The sequence below is a fragment of the Pristiophorus japonicus genome, chromosome 2 (genome assembly GCF_044704955.1).
Source record: "Pristiophorus japonicus isolate sPriJap1 chromosome 2, sPriJap1.hap1, whole genome shotgun sequence".
NCBI classification, from domain to species: Eukaryota; Metazoa; Chordata; class Chondrichthyes; family Pristiophoridae; genus Pristiophorus; species Pristiophorus japonicus.
Genome location: NC_091978.1, coordinates 261,725,052 through 261,746,911, shown reverse-complemented (window position 1 = coordinate 261,746,911; position 21,860 = coordinate 261,725,052).

Sequence of the window (21,860 nt, the reverse complement as noted above, 5' to 3'; positions counted from 1 at the left end):
CATTTATTTTATGTTGAACAATGTAAACTATAACTGGTCCATCAATTGGTCTCTTATGAATTAACAAAGAATGTGAAAGGCACTTTTAATAATGCTTCAATTTCACTTAAGTGCTGGAATCTCACTGTTGATATACAGATATGCTGCACTTGTACTTATGTAGAAAATGGCAGCTTCAGTGACCGAGTGCCTTATGATGTGATTTAGATATTAACTGCAACATGATGTATTATAAAATAATAGAAATGGTGAAGGGGTGTACCCAAAACATTAAACTATTTCTCAGTCAGGTATTAGGAGACAAATTTTCACTTGCTGTTTTATTTAACATTTTCCCTTTTAAGTTAGAACAGCACTTGAAAAATCTCTGCGTTTGCAATTGAATTGCACGACCAATTCAACATTTGCGAATAGGGGCACCTTCTCCAAATGAGAGGCCTGGATCTGCAAAGCTCCTCATGTGGGCTGATATCTGCAATCGTGGCGGGGCCCCTCCAGTTGTGGTCATTTGGTGTCTGTTGTTTGCTGCATTTTCCTGCAAAACAAGAGCATGATATCGTCAAAGGTGAGAGGGGTGTCTGAATCTGGAAGTTCCGCCTCACTGGAACATCACCACAAAGGAGAGAACACAGGCCCTGGGGCCTAGAAATCCAATAAGGCCCGAATACGGGCAGTGCCACCCTGGTGTGAGATTAGCTTGCACCCGTAAAAAGATCGCAAGCAGCGCCATTATTTTGGTGCTGCCTGCTGATTTGAATGATTGCAGCACATCGCCAAGTGACTAGTGCATTGTTTCAGGCTGTGCGCTTAGCAGGAGGCTGCAATGTAGCGTGGCCGTAGCATCCCTGAAGCAAGACTGCTTTTTCTTAAAGAAAGGCGGTCATTTTACAAAGCAGTCTCAAGCCCTTAAAGGGGAACTGCCTTTTAAAAAAGAACATTGAAAATAATTCCAAACTAGGCAGTCTTCAGCTCTTAAACCTAAACTGCCTTCTGCATGAAAAATTGGTAAAAGTGCTTCAGTACGAACACAAATGGCTCAACAGGCCAGGAAAAGGGCACCCAAGGTCTCACACACAGCAGTTCAGCTTTGTACGGGAGGTCAAAAGTGAAACAGATCCTTTACCCACAGGGAGGCAGAAGGCCCTCCTGAAAGTAAGATGTGAGACCAGATCGCCGAGGCCGTTACTGCCAGTATTGTCAGTCCCAGGATCTGGCTTCAGACCAGTAGTCAAAGTTAGTGAATGCATCTTCAACAGCTGTCGCCTATCAACTGCACCAGTCGCCTCACATACTGCTCATTGCACGACCCACCCATCACTCACCTACCAACAATCTCTACTGAACACGAGGCACATCTCACATTCCTAGCTTCACCTCATCCCCTTGGAGGAGACGGTGCTGGCCATTCTTGGCAGGGGCATGGCTGAGACCTTGGTCAGCGACGGGGCTGAAAGGATACAAGATGCTGGTATCCTCATATGTTATCCTCCTTCTCACATCCCACTTCCCCCTCATCCCACAATATCTTCTGATGTACAAATTGCGCGTGGTATAAGCATATATTTCTTGCTTTCGCACCCTGCCCGCACCACAACACTACCCTTGTGCCTTGTTCATTTCAGACATCCAACAAATCTAGCCTGTCCGGTCAGTGGTTGACCAAGAAGAGGGAGAGGAGAGTGAAGAAGAAGCAGAAACACCACCACACGATTTGACACTCCCAGCCACCAGCTCCTTGAGGTGGTCATGCAAGGCCATCTGCAGTGTCCCCCACTGAAAATCAGCAGCTTTCTGCCAGCCACATTGCGGCCACTGGGGTAGCACTGTATAACATCAGTAGGCTAGGCAAACGCTTACACAAGACAGTCACTGAGGGAACGCGTAAGGGTAGTTAGTTGATTTTTTGATGTCATATTGGATGTATAAATGGATAAAGGTGGATTGGACAGTTTGTTTTGTGGTGGCTTTTATTTCAGCATTGTGGCCAAGAGGATGCTGTGATGGTCGGTAACGGAGGGAAGATAAAGTGTGGGACTAACGTTGAAAGGCGAATTGTGGTTGTTTTCAATGGTACCGCTGGCGAATGATTCCATCCCAGATATCCTGGTCAGAAAGGGGCTGTCTGGGTTGCCTCCTTCCTTCTGCTTCCTCCTCTTCTGCTTTTTCCTCTATCCTCTGCAAGCATCTTGTCCCCTTTGCTGCCTCTGCTTCATCTACAGGACTGTGAGCAATTTGTCTTCTCAGAGGCAAAATACTGCAGATGCTGGAATTCTGAAATAAAGCAGGAAATTCTGGAAATAATCAGCAGGTCATCCAGCATCTTGACCTGAGACGTGAACTCTGTTTTCCTCTTTGTTATGTTTAGAATAACTCCACAAGACTGCATAGCTTAAGCTCAAACTGTTGTGACCTTGGTCCCTTTATTGTAACTCCAGAGTGAGGAGGCAGCATGGTAGACTGCCTTTTATACCTGCTTGTCCAAGGTGTGCAGGTGACCCTTGGGTCTCCCTGGTGGCAAGTCTTACACATTGGTAATGTTTACATATATAACATAATTCCCCCCCCCAAAGTCTTATGTACAAGTAATTTACAAGTTGAGGCGATCCGGGGCTCTGCGTTCCTGGGTTGATCGCCTGAGTTGAAGTCCTGGCATGGGTGAGTCGGTCAGATTATTGCTGCACTGCGGTGTGGCTGGTCTGGTCAGACTGTCGGGCATGGTGGGTTCATCCTCATGGTTGACCGTGAGGTCGCTTGCTGGTTGGGTGTGTGTGGGTGGATTAATGATGGTAATGTGCTCTTCAAACTGTTCTTGGTTGTCAGTGAACTGCAGTTTGGTCTGATCCAAGTGCTTTCTGCACGCTTGTTCGTTCAAAAGTTTGACACAAACACTCTATTCCCCTTCTTGGTTAACACAGTGCCAGCAATCCATTTGGGACCATGACCATAATTAAGAACAAACACAGGGTCATTAACTTCAATGTCGCGCGATATAGCCGTGCAATCGTGGTACATGTTATGCTGGTGACACCGGGTTTCTACATGGTGATCCGGGTGGACTAAGGAGAGCCTGGTTTTGAGTGCTCTCTTCATTAGCAATTCTGCAGGGGGAGGAGCCCTGGTAAACGAGTGGGGTCGCGTGCGGTAGCTGAACAGAATCCGAGATAACTGGGTCTGCAGGGAACCGTCCGACATGCGTTTCAAGCTCTGTTTGATGGTTTGGACTGCCCGTTCCGCTTGACCATTGGATGTGGGCTTAAACGGCGCAGACTTGACATGCTTGATGCCATTGCTGGTCATGAACTCGTTGAATTCTGAGCTGGTGAAGCATGGTCCATTGTCACTAACAAGGACGTTGGGCAAACCATGGGTGGCGAATATGGCCCGGAGGCTTTCAATGGTGGCAGTGGACGTAGATGACGACATTATTATACATTCAATCCATTTAGAGTAAGTGTCCACTGCTACTAGGAACATCTTTCCTAGAAAGGGGCCAGCAAAATCTACGTGGACCCTTGACCACAGTTTGGAGGGCCATGACCACAGTCTCAGTGGGGCCTCTGTTGGTGCATTGCTCAACTGTGAGCAAATGTTGCATTGGTGTACGCATGACTCCAACTCCGAGTCAATGCCGGGCCACCAAATGTGAGACCTGGCAATAGCCTTCATCATGCTTTTGCCTGGGTGAGTACTGTGAAGGTTGTGTATAAATGTTTCCCTGCCTTTTTTTGGCAAAATTACACGATTCCCCCATAGGATGCAGTCCGAATGGATGGACATTTCATCCTTGCATCGGTGGAATGGCTTAATTTCGTCTTGCAATTCCTCTGGGACCGCCGACCAGCTCCCATTAAGGATGCAGCTTTTTACTTGTGATAGCACTGGGTCCTGGCTAGTCCAGGTCCTGATCTGGCAATCCATGACGGGTGACCCCTCGTTCTCAAAAGCATCCATTACAAGAAGCAAGTCATCGGGTTGCACCATTTCCACCCCGGTGGTGGGCAACGGTAGCCAACTGAGGGCATCTGCACAGTTCTCAGTGCCTGGTCTGTGGCGGATTACATAATCATATGCAGATAACGATAGTGTCCATCTTTGGATGCGGGACGAAGCATTGGTGTTAATACCTTTGCTTTCTGAGAACAACGAAATGAGCGGCTTGTGGTCGGTTTCGAGCTCGAACCGGAGCCCAAATAGGTATTGATGCATTTTCTTAACCCCATATACACATGCTAATGCTTCTTTCGCAACCATACTGTAGGCTCTTTCAGCCTTAGATAAGCTTCTGGATGCATATACAGTTTGCCTGATCCATTAGCTTGCTGTAACACACAACCGACCCCGTACAAAGATGCATCACAAGCTAGTACTAAACATTTACACGGGTCATACAATACAATTAACTTGCTAGACCATAGCAGGTTACTGGCCTTGTTAAAGGCTGTCTCTTGAGCTTTACCCCAAACTCAGTCATCACCCTTGCGTAGCAATAAATGCAATGGTTCCAGCAAAGTGCTCAACCCCAGTAGAAAGTTACCAAAATAGTTGAGGAGTCCCAGGAACGAACGTAGCTCCATCACATTCTGTGGTCTGGGTGCATTCTTGATGGCCTCCGTCTTGGAGTCCGTGGGTCTAATGCTGTCTGCCGCAATCTTTCTCCCCAGAAATTCGACCTCTGGCACCAGGAAAACACACTTGGAGCGTTTCAACCAGAGTCCCATTCTGTCCAGTTGCTTGAGAACCTCTTCCAGGTTGTGCAAGTGTTCGGTGGTGTTGCGGCCAGTGATCAAGATGTCGTCTTGGAACACCACGGTGTGGGGAACCGATTTCAGCAGACTCTCCATGTTCCTCTGGAAGATGGCCGCCGCTGAACGAATCCCAAAGGGGCATCTGTGGTACATGAACAGTCCTCTGTACGTGTTGATGCAAGTCAATTTTTTTGAAGGTTCAGTCAGCTCCTGTGTTATGTAAGCAGATGTTAGATCTAGCTTGGTGAACGACTTCCCCTTTGCTAGCGTTGCAAACAGGTCATCCGCTGTGGGTAGTGGGTACTGGTCCTGTAACGAGACTTGGTTGATCGTTACCTTGTAGTCCCCGCAGATTCTGACCGTCCCATCGCTTTTCAACATCAGAACAATTGGACTGGCATACTCGTTGAAGTTGACTGGCGATATGATCCCTTCGCGTTGAAGTCTGTCCAGCTCGATCTCGACTTTCTCTCGCATCATGTATGGAATCGCTCGGGCCTTGTGATGAATGGTTTGTGCATCAGGGACTAGATGGATCTGCACTTTGGCGCCTGTGAAGTTGCCGATGCCTGGCTCGAATAATGAAGGGAATTTGTTTGGTACTTGGGCGCACGAGGCGTCATCCTCCGAAGACAGTGCTTTGATGTCGTCCCAGTTCCATCGGATCTTTCTTAGCCAGCTTCTGCTGAACAGTGTTGGGCCATTGCCTGGTACAATCCATAGTGATAAATCATGCACAACTCCATCGCACGAAACCTTCACTGCCGCACTGCCAATGACTGGTATGAGCTCTTTGCTGTAAGTGCGCAGCTTGCTGTGGATCGGATTTAGTTTTGGCCTTTGTGTCTTGTTGCCCTACAGTTTCTCAAAAGCCTTCTGGCTCAAAATTGACTGACTTGTCCCCGTGTCCAATTCCATGGAAATTGGAATGCCGTTTAATTTGACTTTTAACATTATTAGAGGGCTTTTAGTGGTGAAGGTATGTACCCCATACACTTCCTTTTCAGCCTCAGGTTGAGTTGCCTCTCTTATTCGTTCAGCATGATCCGCGCTGGATCGGTCAACTTCTGCCGACTCTGCCACGTGGTGAGTCGCAGCAAGTCTGCACATTCGCTGGAGGTGCCCCATTGTTCCACAGTCCTTGCACACGTAGTGCTTGAATCGACATTGATGGACTCGATGATTACCCCTGCAGCGCCAACATGGTGCTAATAGATTCGCATTCACATCCCACGGCGGACTCTGAGCCATCCTAGGTCTGGCCTCTACAGGCGTGTAGGCCCCATCATGTACAGTTCTGCCTGCTGAAGGCATTATTTTCTGCACACTACTTGCCGGTGAGCTTCGGTGCTGCAATGATATCTATTTAGTGTTATCGTTCGTGGACATAAAAGCCTGGGCTATCGTGATGGCCTTGCTCAGATCTAGAGATTTGGCAGATAGCAGTTTGTGAAGAATGACCTCATGGCCAATTCCAAGCATGAAAAAGTCCTGCAACACTTCCCCCAAAAATCCATCAAATTCGCAAGTTCCCGCAAGCTGTCTTAGGTCAGTGACATAGCTCGCTACGTCCTGGCTCTCGGAGTGGTGGTGCGTATAAAAGCGATACCTGGCCATGAAGATGCTCTCCTTTGGCTTGAGGTTTTCCTGAACCAGCGTGCACAACTCTTCATATGTCTTGTCCGTTGGTTTAGTTGGAGCTAGCAGATTTTTGATGAGGCCATATATCGTGGACCCGCAAACGGTGAGGAGACTCGCCCTTCCCTTGACCGTGGTTTCTTCCTTTTCCAGCTCATTGGCCATGAAGTACTGGTCAAGACGCTCAACGAAGGCTTCCCAATCATCACCCTCAACAAATCTCTCAAGAATACCAATGGCATGAAAGTTCATGATCTGTTACTCGCCGCCAATTGTTATGTTTAGAATAACTCCACAAGACTGTACATCTTAAGCTCAAACTGTTGTGACCTTGGTCTCTTTATTGTAACTCCAGAGTGAGGAGGCAGCATGGTAGACTGCCTTTTATACCTGCTTGTCCAGGATGTGCAGGTGACCCTTGGGTCTCCCACAGGTGCGCCCCCTGGTAGCAAGTCTTACACATTGGTAATGTTTACATACATAACACTCTTCACAGATGCTGTCTGACCTGCTGAGTATTTCCAGCATTTTCTGTCTTCTAAGAGGCCTTCCTTTACCATCCCAAGCCTTGCAAGTGGCCAGCAGCACTCTCTGCACTCCCTGTGCACTTTAACAACATTTTTAATGTATTGAACCAAGCCGCTACTGCAATGAAATATAAAACACTGAAATCAAAAACTTACCTGAAAGATGTGTGTGTCCCTTTAAGAAGTATAGACAGCATCACTGCAGTACTGCACCACACACATTCTTCTGTGGTTCGAAGATGACATCATGGCATGCGGCGACATCCAAATTCACAGTTGTGCATCAAATTAGACATTGCATGCTGATTGACATCATGTTCTGCACATTTGAATTCGAGAGACGAGCACTGGCAATGGCAGTGCTGTCAAGCTCTCCAAAATGGTAGCCGCCATGTCCCATGCCAAGAAATATAGTGCTAACGGTTGGTGGTAAGGTAGGGAATTTCTAGGCTTGCATTCTTAAAAGGACCGATGCCTCCTTTCTGCACCCAAACAGTGGGAATCAATTTTCGTGTGCCGTGTCCAAAGGGCGGACAATGTGCGGAGCAACACGGGGAACAGAGCAGACGAGATGTTAGCACTAATTGTGCTGCTTATCAGTGGGATGGTGGCAGGGCAGTACCTCAAAGAGCAAGGGGAGGGTGGGAATACATGAAGCAATTTCAGTGTCAGGGAAATTGAAAAGTCGTGGATGGTAGCAAGGAGATTAATTTAACGCAGCCTCTAAGCCTGAAAACTCCCAAAGGAATGAAGAAGGAGCGCCTGACCTACTTCCAGCTTTACCTTACTGCAGCTAATGAGCCCTGTCAGGAGCACTGTAAATGCTCCAGTCGTGTATTACCCTTGGTTTGTGGCTGGGTTGAGCAGTGCTGATTGACATGAAAATTGGAAAAGTAGGATCCCCAGTGATAAGTTGCCGTTTCAAAAAATAAATGTTATCCTGCTGCTGCTCAGGTTATGCCTATGAGCAGGGCAGTAGCGAGACAAACATTGGCCCAAACCAGCAGAAATAGAACACAAAATTCTGCTTCTGATCATTGAATTTTTGGAGCACAGCACATCATCATGGGATGCATGCTTTCATACAGGCGCAAGTGTTCATGCCACTCATAGGCCTTTAACATTGTCTTCTCTCCCTCCAAAGGCAAAGCTGGCCTACAAACAACAGCAGAGAAATACCACCAGGGCAGAACCATCACCCTGGAAGGTCCTGAGTCTACAGGAAGAAGTTCTCCAAATTCTGAGCAGATGCACAGCGAAGCCTGCAGAAGTGGGTGAGTCTGGAAGGAAGCTGACAGCAGAAGTCTGGTGAAGGAAGGGTAAAGCTCATCAGAACTCTCTCATCTGATGTATGGAAACTGTCTCCACTGGCTCTACAAAAGACCCATGAGAAACCCTTCATGGTTTGTACAGGTGAACAAGCTTCTCTGTGTTTCATGTCTTGCAGGAAGAGTCCATCCACTCTAATGCCTATCCGGGCACTTTCAGGGAAACAGTCCCTGCCACTCCCTAATTTACAAATCCTGTCGCATCGCACCAACTTGGTCATGGCATTTTACCAGCACAGAGACATCCACTCATGAGGAATTACATAGTGAGTTAAAGGATTATCACTGGGTGAAGACATGAGCACTCGTGAAAATGAAGACCTGGGAGTGGAAGAATGGGAGAGGGCCATTCCCTCTGCCTCAAGAACAAATTTGGCGAATGCATTGTGCAGTGTAGGTGGAGATGTGGGATGCACTGGACTATAAGTAGTGCTCTCCTTGCTCTGGCTGCTGGCTCTCATGTTCACTTTCTTTCCTTCCTGCTCACTCTCCTCGTGTGGCGAGGCTGCAGGTGCCCCCTCCTCCTCGTTATCGTCATCATCATTCCCTTTAGGCTCCAGAAGTAGCAAGCCTTTCGTGACCATATTATGAAGCATGTAACATACTGCAATAATCCTAGAGATTGGGCCAGATTGCAGTGGTCCACTGAATTTATCCAAGCATCTAAAATGAGACTTCAGAATACCTATAGTCTGCCCTAACACACTTCTTGTGGTTGTCTGGATCTCGTTATATCTGCTGTTTGTCTGTGGAAACTTCACTGGAATCAGCAGCCTTAAGTGGCTGGGATAACCCTGGCCACCAGCTAACCACTCTGATGCATGATCTTGAGTGATAAGGGCTAGAATGTTGAATCATAGCATGATGAAGGAGTTATGGCAGCTCCCCAGGTATCTGGCATTGGCAGGTAGGAGCAGATGATTAGCATTACACACGAATTGTGCATTGATGGAATGGAAGCCCTATCGGTTCATAAAATAGACAGGGTCTTATATGGACTCTGAGCGGCATATGAGTAGTGCATTTGAGCAAAGCTGAAGAAAAGTAGCAGCAAAAGTTTTGACTCAATCCCTTCTTCAAACCACTCTTTTTCAAATAGTGCCACCTTCTTCATCTGAAATGGGATCTTGATTTAACATCTTCTCTGAAAGAAATCACTTGTGACCATATAGGATTCCCTCAGTCCTGTAGCATCAACCTAGAATCTTTACTCAAGTTCTGGCCTGACTTTGGTGGAGCGCCCAATTCTCGGCAGTCTCGCGGAGGTCGGTCAATCTTCACCGCCCGGTACTGCTGGGGCGGAGTGCTGGCAACATTGGTCCAGGCAGTCCTGAGCGGTGCATCAGCGGAGTGAGACGGACAGTCTGCTCCAGCAGTGCAGAGCAAGTTGTCTGGGACTCAGGACTCGGGACTCTTCCCGCCCCCCCCCAACCCCACCCCCCACCCTGAGAAGAGCAGTCCGGAAGCCAGAGACTGCTGATGTCGGATCGCAGGTAAGTGTCTCCAGGTAAATTTTGACTTTTAATTGTTTTGTGCAGTGTTTTTGATTTATTTATAATACTTATACTGTTAATTATTTATTTTAGCGTTTTTCTGGGGGGGGAGCAGAATAGATCTCTGGGGGGGGGGGGGTTAGAACTCTGGGGGGAGGGGAGGACTAGAGCTCTGAAGATTAGACCTTTCGAGGGGGGATTCGATCTCTCTGGGGGGATGGACTAGATCGCTGGGGAGATTAGATCTCTCTGGAAAGGATTAGATCTCTGGGAGGGATGAGAGGATTAGATCTCCTGGGGAGGGTAGGAAGACTAGGTCGCTGGGGGGGAGCAGGGGGGAGAGAAATAGATCGCTGGGGGGAGGAATAGATCACTGGGGGGGGTGGCGAGGGGGGGAAGAATAATGTAGTTTACATACCGCTGACACACCATCGGTATAAAACCACCTTTTTTCAGATGGTGTTCAGCTCCGGTGGTATGTCGATGATATGCTGCCAATGTTGAACTTTTGGGCAATCTGTAGGGTGCTCTGTGTGGGCGGACGGTACGCATACCGCCCGGCGGTATGTGGACGGTATGTCGGTAGTGTTTGATCAATTTCGCGATTTTGGGCGGTATGTCGACGGTCCGCGGGCGGTATGCGGTGGTATGTCCACCAATTTCGGCCCTCTAGACTGCGGCTTGTACTTACAGCCCTCCGACTCATAGGTTAAATTGCTATTTACTAAGCCATTTGACACTTTTAATTTCCTGCAATTGGAGATTACATCAAGGCAATGGATGGATCTGGCAGAATCTGAGGGATGAACAGAAAAGAATAATTCTTACAGGAATAATCAGCGGAGTGTTCCAATGAACACAGCAACATGGGTATAGCACGAAGTATGCTGTTGTCGGACACACTAGAGGAAGGTCGGGAACAGTAGGGGGTGATGGTGATGAAAATTAAAGAGCATGGAAAGTGGCCTATCAAAAGTTGCTGCTGAGCAATGCAGTATGCGCACTGCAGCTGGACCTCAGCAAGATGTGTGTAGAGGGGGCATTTTTAACGATGAGCGGGCTGGGTCCGGCCGGGGCCCGAGGTGGGTGGGAAATCCTCTCGCCCTCCGTAATGTGAAGCCTGGGCGATTAGAATGCTCAGACTTCAACGGCATGCTTGCAGTCAGAGCTCGGCGAGAAGCATTCGCTGGCCAGCAGGGAGCAGGGGGATTTCGGGTGGTAGGAGGCTGTGTTGGGAACCCAAAGGAACTGTCACCGGCATCAGGGTAAATGGTTGGAAGGGAAGTCGGTCAGAGGAGTAAGGAAGTCCAGGGCTGACAAGTCCCAAGGTTTACTTGTTTTTAACCAAAGGAACATGCCTGCTCTTCCTGGCCTCACAAGGAAACAAAAAATAATTAAAAAGAAGCTAGCTTTCTGGACCTATTCTGGCCCCGGCAGGTTTGATCTGTCAGAAAAGCCACGAGGGCTTCCCCATGCAGGCCAAGGTTAAGATTACAGTTGGGCCCCGCTGTCTACCGCCGGGTGACCTGCTCACCTGGTATGAAGAATAGATTAATATCGGGAGCCGGAAGAAGGTATAAGGATCGAAGGGGTAAGTTGCAGTGGGAATTTTAACTGCCTGTCCAGTTTTTGCCTGACAGGCTGGGTTACAATTTACCCCATGGGACACAAATAATGATTTGTATCATGTCCTCAGAACCAGACCTACATCCAAGAGGCTATATGGACGGTACTACTGGCAGAAGTGAAAATGACCACGACACTAAACTGCTGTATCACTGAATCCTTCTAGGTATCAGTGGGCCTGCCAGTATGCAGGATGCTTCATGGCACAGGTAACAAACGCCCTATTTTTGTCATTCATTTTATGAGTTTGCTCCTGGTATGGAGACTTTCCCTCCAGGAGCGTATGTTGGAAGTTAGGTGATGCCCCCTCCCACCACACAATTTTCCATCTATCAAAATGAATGGATGAAAAAAATCATTGGTGGAGTTCGCACTTGAATTACAAATATGGTATGAAAAGCTCCACACTTGGGGCAACACTCATAAAATTACTCCTATAAAGATCAACACGAGGATACCACAATAGCTGGAGAAGAAAACTCTATTTTTTGAGTTATATGACTTGCCAGAGCACAAGGCATCACTGATTGCACTTATGGCAGCATTCATGCATCTGCAGGCCTCCCCACTGATCAATAAAATGGGTCACTGCTGCATTAACATCCAGATGGTAAGCTGGAACCAGAAAAAAAATTATACAAGTTGATGCTTGTTTTTCACAACATGCTTAATAATGCACATATTAATAACTAACTTGTCTCTAGAGTGCATGTCCATGGCTTTTCAAAGCAATAAATCATATACATTCAGCCATTAATATAATGATTAGTATCCTGAGCCAACCAAACGATCGCACTCCTAATATTAAACTCGTTATCTATTCTATCTCTTGCGAGTCTGGCAAAGCCTATTTTGGGGAGACTGCCTGCCTGCCTTCTGCAGACACGGAATTAAATGCAATTCAAAGTTAAGGCTGTCAACCACTCAGCTTTCCTAGCTCACACAGTTGCAGGAGGTCAGCCAAATTGATTATTCCTGTTTGAAATGAATTGCAGTTAGAACTGGGAGCAACTGTGGAAATTGAGTTAGCAAAACCTTGTTACTAATTAAAAGCTGGATGTATCATTCATGGCATCTCACTGCTTGTGAGACTTAAGGGCTTTGTTGATTTCTGACAACCAGTAATTGATGTTATCAGTGACTTATATGTTTGTTAATCTGCAATCGAATACACCTGTTGCTGTTTTATCAGCCCTGTTTTTGGTGTTATTCAACAGTTGGCCTCAGAAATCCACATCATTTCAAAAAAGACAATGGGGGTTTAAAGGGTTAGCCCCCGAATACAGGTGCGGGGATCGCGATGCGTGATTAACATGCACCCGTTGAGTGCAATGCAGCAAGCATGCCAACTTTGTGCTGTCTGCTCATTATAATGATTTCTGCGTGCAGCCAGCGCTAATCACGCTCTACATTGGCTGCACGCATCAGCAATAGAATCATAGAATGGTTACATCACAGAAGGAGGCCATTCAATCCGTCGAGCCCATGCTGGCTCGCTGCAAGAGCACTTTAGCTAGTCCCACTCCCCGGCATGTTCCCCGTAGCCCTGCAATTTTTTTTCCTTCAGGTACTTATCCAATTTCCCTTTGAAAGCCACCATCACCTTTTGAACCTGCCTCCTCCACCCTTTCAGGGAGTGCATTCCAGATCCTAACCACTCGCTGCGTAAAAATGTTTTTTCTCATGTCACCTTTGGTTCTTCTGAAATCTGTGTTCTCTGTTTCTCGACCCTTCTGTCAATGGGAACAGTTTTTCTCTATCTACTCTGTCTAAATCCATTCTCTCTCCTGCGACAGTTGGAACTGGTGCTCTCCACTCTCCCGTCCTGTGACAGTTGGAACTGGTGCTCTCCACTCTCTCTCCTGCGACAGTTGGAACTGTTGCTCTCCACTCTCCCATCCTGTGAAAGTTTGAACTGGTGCTCTCCACTCTCCCGTCCTGTGACAGTTGGAACTGATGCTCTCCACTCTCTTTCCTGCGACAGTTGGAACTGGTGCTCTCCACTCTCCCATCCTGTGACAGTTGGAACTGATGCTCTCCACTCTCCCGTCCTGTGACAGTTGGAACTGGTGCTCTCCACTCTCCCGTTAGTTTCCTGAACAATTGGGACCACTTCTGGGGAAGGTGGGACCTGTGCAAGTCGAACAGGTTACACCTCAACAGAGACGGGACCAATGTTCTTGCAGGTGGTTTTGATAGTACGGTTGGGATGGCTTTAAACTAGCTTGGCAGGGGATGGGAACCCAGGAGAGCGCTCTGAGCTAGTTAGGGTGGGTGAGAGCTCAGATGAACAGAACCCCAAGAAAGAATGCAAAAGGCAGGAGGCAACAGAGCAGAGTTGCACTGGGGTAAGTGTAAACCACAAGGTGATAGGAAGGGACAATATGTATGAATATAAAGGGGCTGCAGGAGGGGTCAAAACTAAAAAGCATGGTTTAAAAACTAGTATTAAAACACTTTACCTAAACTCACGCAGCATTCGAAACAAAGTAAATGAGTTGACGGCACAAATCATTACAAATGGGTATGATTTGGTGGCCATTACTGAAACGTGGTTGCAGGGTGGCCAAGACTGGCAATTAAACATACAGGGGTATCTGTCAATTGAAAAGATAGACAAGAGGGGAAGGGAGGTGGGGTAGCTCTGTTAATGAAGGATGATATCAGGGCAGTTGTGAGAGGCGATATTGGCTCTAATGAGCAAAATGTTGAATCATTGTGGGTGGAGATTAGAGATAGTAAGGGGAAAAAGTCACTGGTGGGTGTAGTTTATAGGCCCCCAAATAATAACTTCACGGTGGGGCGGACAATAATCAGGGGAATAATGGAGGCATGTGAAAAAGGAATGGCAGTAAACATGGGGGATTTTAACCGACATATCGATTAGTCAAATCCAATCGCACGGGGCAGCCTTGAGGAGGAATTCATAGAATGCATACAGGATTGTTTCTGAGAACAGTATGTGACAGAACCGACAAGGGAGCAAGCTATCTTAGATCTGGTCCTGTGTAATGAGTCAGGAATAATAAATGATCTCCTTGTAAAATATCCTCTCGGAATGAGTGATCACAGTATGGTTGAATTTGTAATATAGATTGAGGGTGAGGAAGTAGTATCTCAAACGAGCGTACTATGCTTAAACAAAGGGGACTACAGTGGGATGAGGGCAGAGTTGGCTAAAGTAGACTGGGAACACAGACTAAACGGTGGCACAATTGAGGAACAGTGGAGGATTTTTAAGGAGCTCTTTCATAGTGCTCAACAAAAATATATTCCAGTGAAAAAGAAGGGTGGTAAGAGAAGGGATAACCAGCTGTGGATAACCAAGGAAATAAAGGAGAGTATCAAATTAAAAACCAATGCATATAAGGTGGCCAACGTTAGTGGGAAACTAGAAGATTGGGAACATTTTAAACGACAGCAAAGAATGACTAAGACAGCAATAAAGAAAGGAAAGATAGATTATGAAAGTAAACTTGCGCAAAACATAAAAACAGATAGTAAAAGCTTTTACCGATATATAAAACGGAAAAGAGTGACTAAAGTAAATGTTGGTCCCTTAGAAGATGAGAAAGGGGGATTTAATAATGGGAAATGTGGAACTGGCTGAGACAAACAATTATTTTGCTTCGGTCTTCACAGTGGAAGGCACAAAAACCATGCCAAAAATTGCTGGTCACGGGAATGTGGGAAGGGAGGACCTTGAGACAATCACTAGGGGGGTAGTGCTGGACAGGCTAATGGGACTCAAGGTAGACAAGTCCCCTGGTCCTGATGAAATGCATCCCAGGGTATTAAAAGAGATGGCGGAAGTTATAGCAGATGCATTCGTTATAATCTACCAAAATTCTCTGGACTCTGGGGAGGTACCAGCGGATTGTAAAGCAGCTGATGTAACGCCTCTGTTTAAAAAAGGGGGCAGACAAAAGGCAGGTAACTATAGGCCAGCTAGTTTAACATCTGTAGTGGGGAAAATGCTTGAAGCTATCATTAAGGAAGAAATAGCGGGACATCTAGATAGGAATAGTTCAATCAAGCAGACGCAACATGGATTCATGAAGGGGAAATCATGTTTAACTAATTTACCGGAATTCTTTGAGGATATAATGAGCATGGTGGATAGAGGTGTACCGATGGATGTGATGTATTTAGATTTCCAAAAGGCATTCGATAAGGTGCCACACAAAAGGTTACTGCAGAATATAAAGGTACGTGGAGTCAGAGGAAATGTATTAGCATAGATAGAGAATTGGCTGCTAACAGAAAGCAGAGAGTCGGGATAAATGGGTCCTTTTCGGGTTGGAAATCGGTGGTTAGCAGTGTGCCACAGGGATCGGTGCTGGGACCACAACTGTTTACAATATACATAGATGACCTGGAAGAGGGGAGAGAGTGTAGTATAACAAAATTTGCAGATGACACAAAGATTAGTGGGAAAGCGGGTTGTGTAGAGGAGACAGAGAGGCTGCAAAGAGATTTAGATAGGTGAAGCAAATGGGCTAAGGTTTGGCAGATGGAATACAATGTCGGAAAATGTGAGGTCATCCACCTTGGAAAACAAAACAGTAAAAGGGAATATTATTTGAATGGGGAGAAATTACAACATGCTGCGGTGCAGAGGGACCTGGGGATCCTTGTGCATGAAACTCTTTTTGGAGTTCACCTGCAAAACATAAAACATTAAACGGTGCCACCCGACCTGGGTGACACTCCAGACATTTACAAGGCCCTTTTTTCCCCCCTTTTTTGTTTTTTTTTGTGTTTTTTCTTTTTTGTTTGTTTTTTTTTTGGGCACTAAAATCACAATTTTTCCCCAGTGCCCCCTATAAAAGGGAAGGGGACACTAAAAGCACCGGCAATTAAAACAAATTAACTTTAAAACGTAAAATCAAATTAAAATTTGGTTGCCGGGCGTGATGATGCACTCCAGTCCCTCCGGTGCCCACCTCTCGCGGAAGGCCGCGAGCGTACCGGTGGACACCGCGTGCTCCATCTCCAAGGACACCCTGGACCGGATGTAAGAGCGGAAGAGAGGCAGGCAGTCAGGTTGAACGACCCCCTCGACCGCCCGCTGCCTGGACCGGCTGATGGCACCCTTGGCCGTGCCCAGGAGCAGTCCTACGAGGAGGCCTTCGGACCTACCCGCTCCCCTCCGCACAGGGTGCCCAAAGATCAGGAGAGTGGGACTGAAGTGCAGCCAGAATTTCAGGAGCAGCCCCTTCAAATAATGGAACAGGGGCTGCAACCTTGTGCACTCAATAAAAACATGGAACACGGACTCCTCCAGACCGCAGAAATTGCAGGCGGCCTGGGAGTCCGTGAACCGGCTTAAAAATTTGTTGCACGGCACTGCTCCGTGCACCACCCTCCAGGCCAAGTCCCCGATGAATAGTGGGAGGACCCCTGCGTAGAGTGCCCTCCATCGGGGACCCCCGCCTCCTCCGGACGGCAAGATGGTACGCCATGGCGTGTCCGGACGGCCGGCGAGGATGGCAAAGTTGAGGGTGTGCAGGAGCAGCCCGTACAGGAAACCCCTCCGCGCGGAACTGAAAGGCACGGAGGGGATTTCCCCGAGGCGGCTCAAGTTGTGAGGCGCCGGCCCCCGAGGGAGGTTCCGGGGTTTGGCGCCGATGAGGAATTCCGTCCGGACGGGGGTCAGTTCGGACGGGATCTCCCCACGTGCTTGAGCCTCCTCGATACACCTAACGGAGTCAGGGCCCAGAGCTGTTTTTAGCGACTCGATGGCATCGGCCGCGTGGCGGACGTTGGCAGAATTTAGGCGCCGCGCCAGCGTGACTGGCGCCATCCAGCCCGCTCCTCCGCCATCGAGCAGGTCCCTGACCCTGGTCACCTCACCAGCCACAGCCCTCTCTTCCGACCGCCACATAAAACCTCGGCCGTGGAGGTACGGATTCCCGAGCAGCGGCTCCTGCAGGACGGCCGCCACTCCAGCCGGTGGAGAGCTGCGCTTGGTGGAGACTTTGTTCCAGACCCTGATGAGTTCCCTGTAAAAGACAGGCAGCTCCCGGAGGGCGGTCCTGGCACCCCCCAAGTTCACAAACAGGAGCTGCGTGTCATAATTGAGGTCGAGCTGCTGGCGGAAGAAATACCTCGCCAGAGCGCACCACCTAGGAGGGGGCTCGACGTAAAGGTATCTCTGCAGGGTCTGAAGACGGAAAGTCGCGAGCTGGGCGCTGACGCACACCAACGACTGACCGCCCTCCTCAAGCGGGAGACTCAAGACCGCGGCAGAGACCCAGTGCTTCCTGTTGTTCCAGAAGAAGTCCACCAGCTTCTTCTGTATCTTGGCGACAAACGCAGGGGGAGGGGTCAAAGTGACCAGCCGGTACCACAGCATTGCGGCCACCAGCTGGTTTATGACTAGCGCTCGACCCCTGTAGGACAGCACTCGGAGCAGTCCTGTCCAGCGCCCTAGGCGAGCGGCGACCTTGGCCTCCAGCTCCTGCCAGTTCGCCGGCCAGGCTCCCTCGTCGGGGCTAAGGTAGACTCCCAGATAGAGGAGATGGGTCGTGCTCCAGGCAAAAGGCCTGAGCTCCTCCGGCAGGGAGTCCACCCGCCACTGACCCACCAAGAGTCCGGAACATTTCTCCCAGTTGATCCTGGCGGAGGACGCGGCCGAGTAAATCTCCTGGCACTCACGCATCCTCCGCAGGTCAGCGGGATCCTCTATCGCGAGGAGCACGTCATCGGCGTAAGCCGAGAGGACGACCTCCACGCCCGGCCCTTGCAGAGCCAGTCCCGTCAACCTCGTCCGCAAGAGGCGCAGGAAAGGCTCCACGCAAACGGCGTATAACTGGCCGGACATGGGGCATCCCTGGCGCACCCCTCTCCTAAAGCGAAGGGGCGCCGTCAAGGACCCGTTAACCTTAATCAGACACTCCGCGGCGGCGTACAAAAGTCGGATCCGGGCGACGAAATGCGTCCCGAACCCGAAAGCGCGCAGAGTTCCGAGCAGATAGTCGTGATCCACCCTGTCGAACGCCTTCTCTTGGTCGAGGGATAGGAAGGCGACCGACAGACCAGCCTCCTGGGAGCAATGGATGAGGTCCCGGACCAGATGGATGTTGTCGTGGATTGTCCGGCCCGGGACCGTGTATGACTGGTCGGGGTGGATCATGTGGTCCAGCACGGCACCAAGGCGAGCAGACATCGCCCTGGCGAAGATTTTGTAGTCCGTGCTGAGGAGGGAGACCGGGCGCCAGTTCTTAAGGAGGCGGAGATCGCCCTTCTTAGGCAGCAGGACGATGACTGCCCTGCGCCAAGAGAGGGGCATCTCCCCGGTCGCCAGACTTTCCCCCAGGACCCGCGCGTAGTCGCTCCCCAGGACGTCCCAGAACGCCCTGTGGAACTCCACGGTCAGCCCGTCCAGCCCCGGGGATTTTCCCCTCGAGAGCCGGGCGAGGGCACCGGTCAGCTCCGCCAGGCTTAGCGGAGCTTCCAGATTTTCGGCGCCCTCCGGGCCGACCTTCGGCAGGTCCTCCCACAAAACTCTACGCGCTTCCTCGCTGGACGGATCCGGAGAGAACAGAGCCCCGTAATATTCACGGACCCTGTTGTTGACGCCCTCCGGATCCGAGACGAGAGAGCCGTCGTCGGCCAGCAGCGTCAAGAGCTGCTTACGGACACTCTGCCTTTTTTCCAGCGAGTAGAAGAAGGGGGAGCCGCGGTCCAGATCCCGCAGGAACCGGATCCGCGACCTCACGAACGCGCCTCGGGACCCGACGAGCTGCAGGTCCTTCAGCGCGGCCTTCTTCGCTTCGTACACCGTCCGCAGGGCCGGGTCCTGGACGACTTGACCGAGACGGGCTTCCAGGTCGAGCACCTCTTTTTCTAGGCGCCCGACTCTGGCCGCCCGCCTCTTGGTCGACCCCCTCGCGTACTCTTGACAGAAGACGCGGACGTGAGCCTTGCCCACGTCCCACCATAGCCTCAAGGAGGGGAAGCCCCCCTGCTTCCTTCTCCAGTCGGACCAGAATCGACGGAACGAGTCCTGGAACCGCACGTCCTCCAGCAGCCGGTTGTTAAAGTGCCAGTACGCGGACCCCGTCCTCGCGCGGAGCGAAGCGAGCTCCGCCCACACCAGGTGGTGGTCCGAACACGGCACCGGCCGCATGGAGGCCGCCGGGACGCAGGAAACGTACGCCCGAGACACGTAAAGGCGGTCGACTCTAGACCATCCAACTCCAGGCCTCACCCAAGTAAAGGCGCTGGAGTCGGGGTGGAGATTTCGCCAGACGTCCACCAAGTCGAAGGACCCGACCAGGTCCCTCAACTTCTCCATCGCCGTCATGCACTGCGGGGCACCGGAGCGGTCCCTCGCCTCGAGGGTGCAGTTAAAATCCCCCCCGAGGACAATGCAGTCGCCGACGTCGACGGAGCCAAGAAGAGCGGACACCTCTTCAAAGAAGCGCGTTTGCTGCGGGCCGGGATGAGGGGCGTACACGTTCACGAGATGGAGCGGCACGTCCCCCAGGCGAACCGTTACGTGCAGCAAGCGGCCTGGCACGGGCTCCTCGACCCCCAAGATCTCCGGCTGAAAATGCGGGCCCAGCAAGATGGCCACCCCACTAGAAATGGCGGTGAGGTGGCTCATGCGGACCTCTCCTTGCCATTCCAGGAGCCACGTGGCTTCGTCTCCCGGAACGGTGTGGGTTTCTTGCAGGAAGCACACCGCATATTTCCCCTCCCGCAGGAGCGAAAAATTGTCAAATCTACGGCGTGCCCCTCTGCCGCCGTTGATGTTGAGGCTGGCTATGGTTATCTTCATGGCAAAAGCATAGTGCAACCTCTACCTTAACCTATTGTGGGGGAGGGAGCGGAGTCTTTTGTTGAACTCCGCTCCCTCCGCAGCCCAGCGAGGAGTCCCTCGAGCTCGCGCAGCTCAAGGTGCTGCTCCTTTGTCAAGGGCCCGCCCGCGGCCAAGGTTTTAACGGCGGCGCGGACGGACCCCTTGATCAGCTCCGGCTCGGACCATTTTTCCAGGGCCAGTCGGGCTTGGTCGCGGCGACCCCGGCTCTGGGCCAAAAAGTCCCGGAGTTCCTTTGCAGGAACGAGGAGGGCCTCAGCGGCGGCCGCGAGCAGATCCACCGCCTCACTGGCGGTGGTCTCTAGGTCTTCACCCGCGTCCCCCACCGAGTCCCCGTCCTCCTCCGGGAGGTGGCCGCCAGCAGCCGGCCCATCGACCGCACAAGGTACGGCAAATGAACCGGCCGCTCCAACCGGCCCTGGCACTGCCCCGATCCCACCCCCAGGATCGTCGGCAGAGGAGTCCCCACTGGGCTCTTTTAAAAATGGTGCTGGGTCGGGAAATGACAGCGGAAGGGGTTCCCCCTCCGCCCCAGGAACCGGAGAACAAGGAGAGACCCGGCCATAGGAAATCCCCAGGCCCTCCAAGTGCTCCAGCTCCAAAGTAAGGGGCGAGGGTGGGTGTTCCTCCCCCTCCCCGCTGCCACCCCCCGGCCCAGCATCTACAGTTTCATTAAAATCAATATATTTTGTTTCTGCCGGGTCGAGCAACTCCCGGGGGAAGTTGGGTAATAGCTGGGCGGGCTCAGGTTCGGCCTTTTCGGCCTCGCCCGCCTCAGTCCCCGGGACGCCCGGCCCGGCGGCTACGCATTCCTCCGCGGTCCCCACGCCCCCCACGACAGGCAGATCTTCCACTCCATCCCCGGGAGGCAGAGGCTGGGCAGCCTCAACTGTCTCACCCTCCCCGGGGAAAGACTCCTCGCGCCTGCAGCGCAATTTGGGGGCGCTGGTGGGGGACGCGGGACACGCGGCGGGCACCGACTCCTCCGCGGAGGGATATTGTTCCCCCTCCGCGTCATTGGGGCGGTGCCTCTTTTTGTTCCTGGGGGTGCGCAAAGGCAGGGAGACCTCTGTGTCTGCCGAGGCCTCCCGCTCCGCCCCCCCCTTTTCCTTTTCTTGCCCGCGCCCGGGCCCCTCCGCGGTATTGGTCAAGGGCTCAGGCACGGGCTCAGGGCACCCCGCGCTCGCCGGTGACGGGGTTGGGCTGAGCGCGGTGGTCAAATTTTCCGGCGCACTGAGGGGACCCGCCTCGAGATGTTTCGCCTTCTTCCGCGCCTTCTTTCCGGTCGAACGCTCTCCCTCCCCCCCGCCGGAGGCCCTGAAAACAAAGGCCTCCGACGATGCCCGCGCACCCATGGCTCCCGGCACGCGGACGCAACTAGGGGGAGGGGTGGCGGCGGTGCCAGCCTTGGCCGCCTTCGGTGGTTTGGCGGCCTTGGAGGCGGGGCAGTTCTTACGAACATGCCCCACCTCCCTACAGGCATGGCACCGCACGCCGTCCGACGTCCAGAAGACGCGGTAGGCAGTCCCCTCGTGCACCACATTAAAGTTCCCCTCCGTCGTCTCCTCCCGCGCCAGCCGGACAAAGAGCTGGCGGCGGAAGGAGAACACGTGGCACAGGCTGTTCTCCCTGAGGCCGAGCGGTATGGGGTTGATCCCCGACCTTACCTCCCCCAG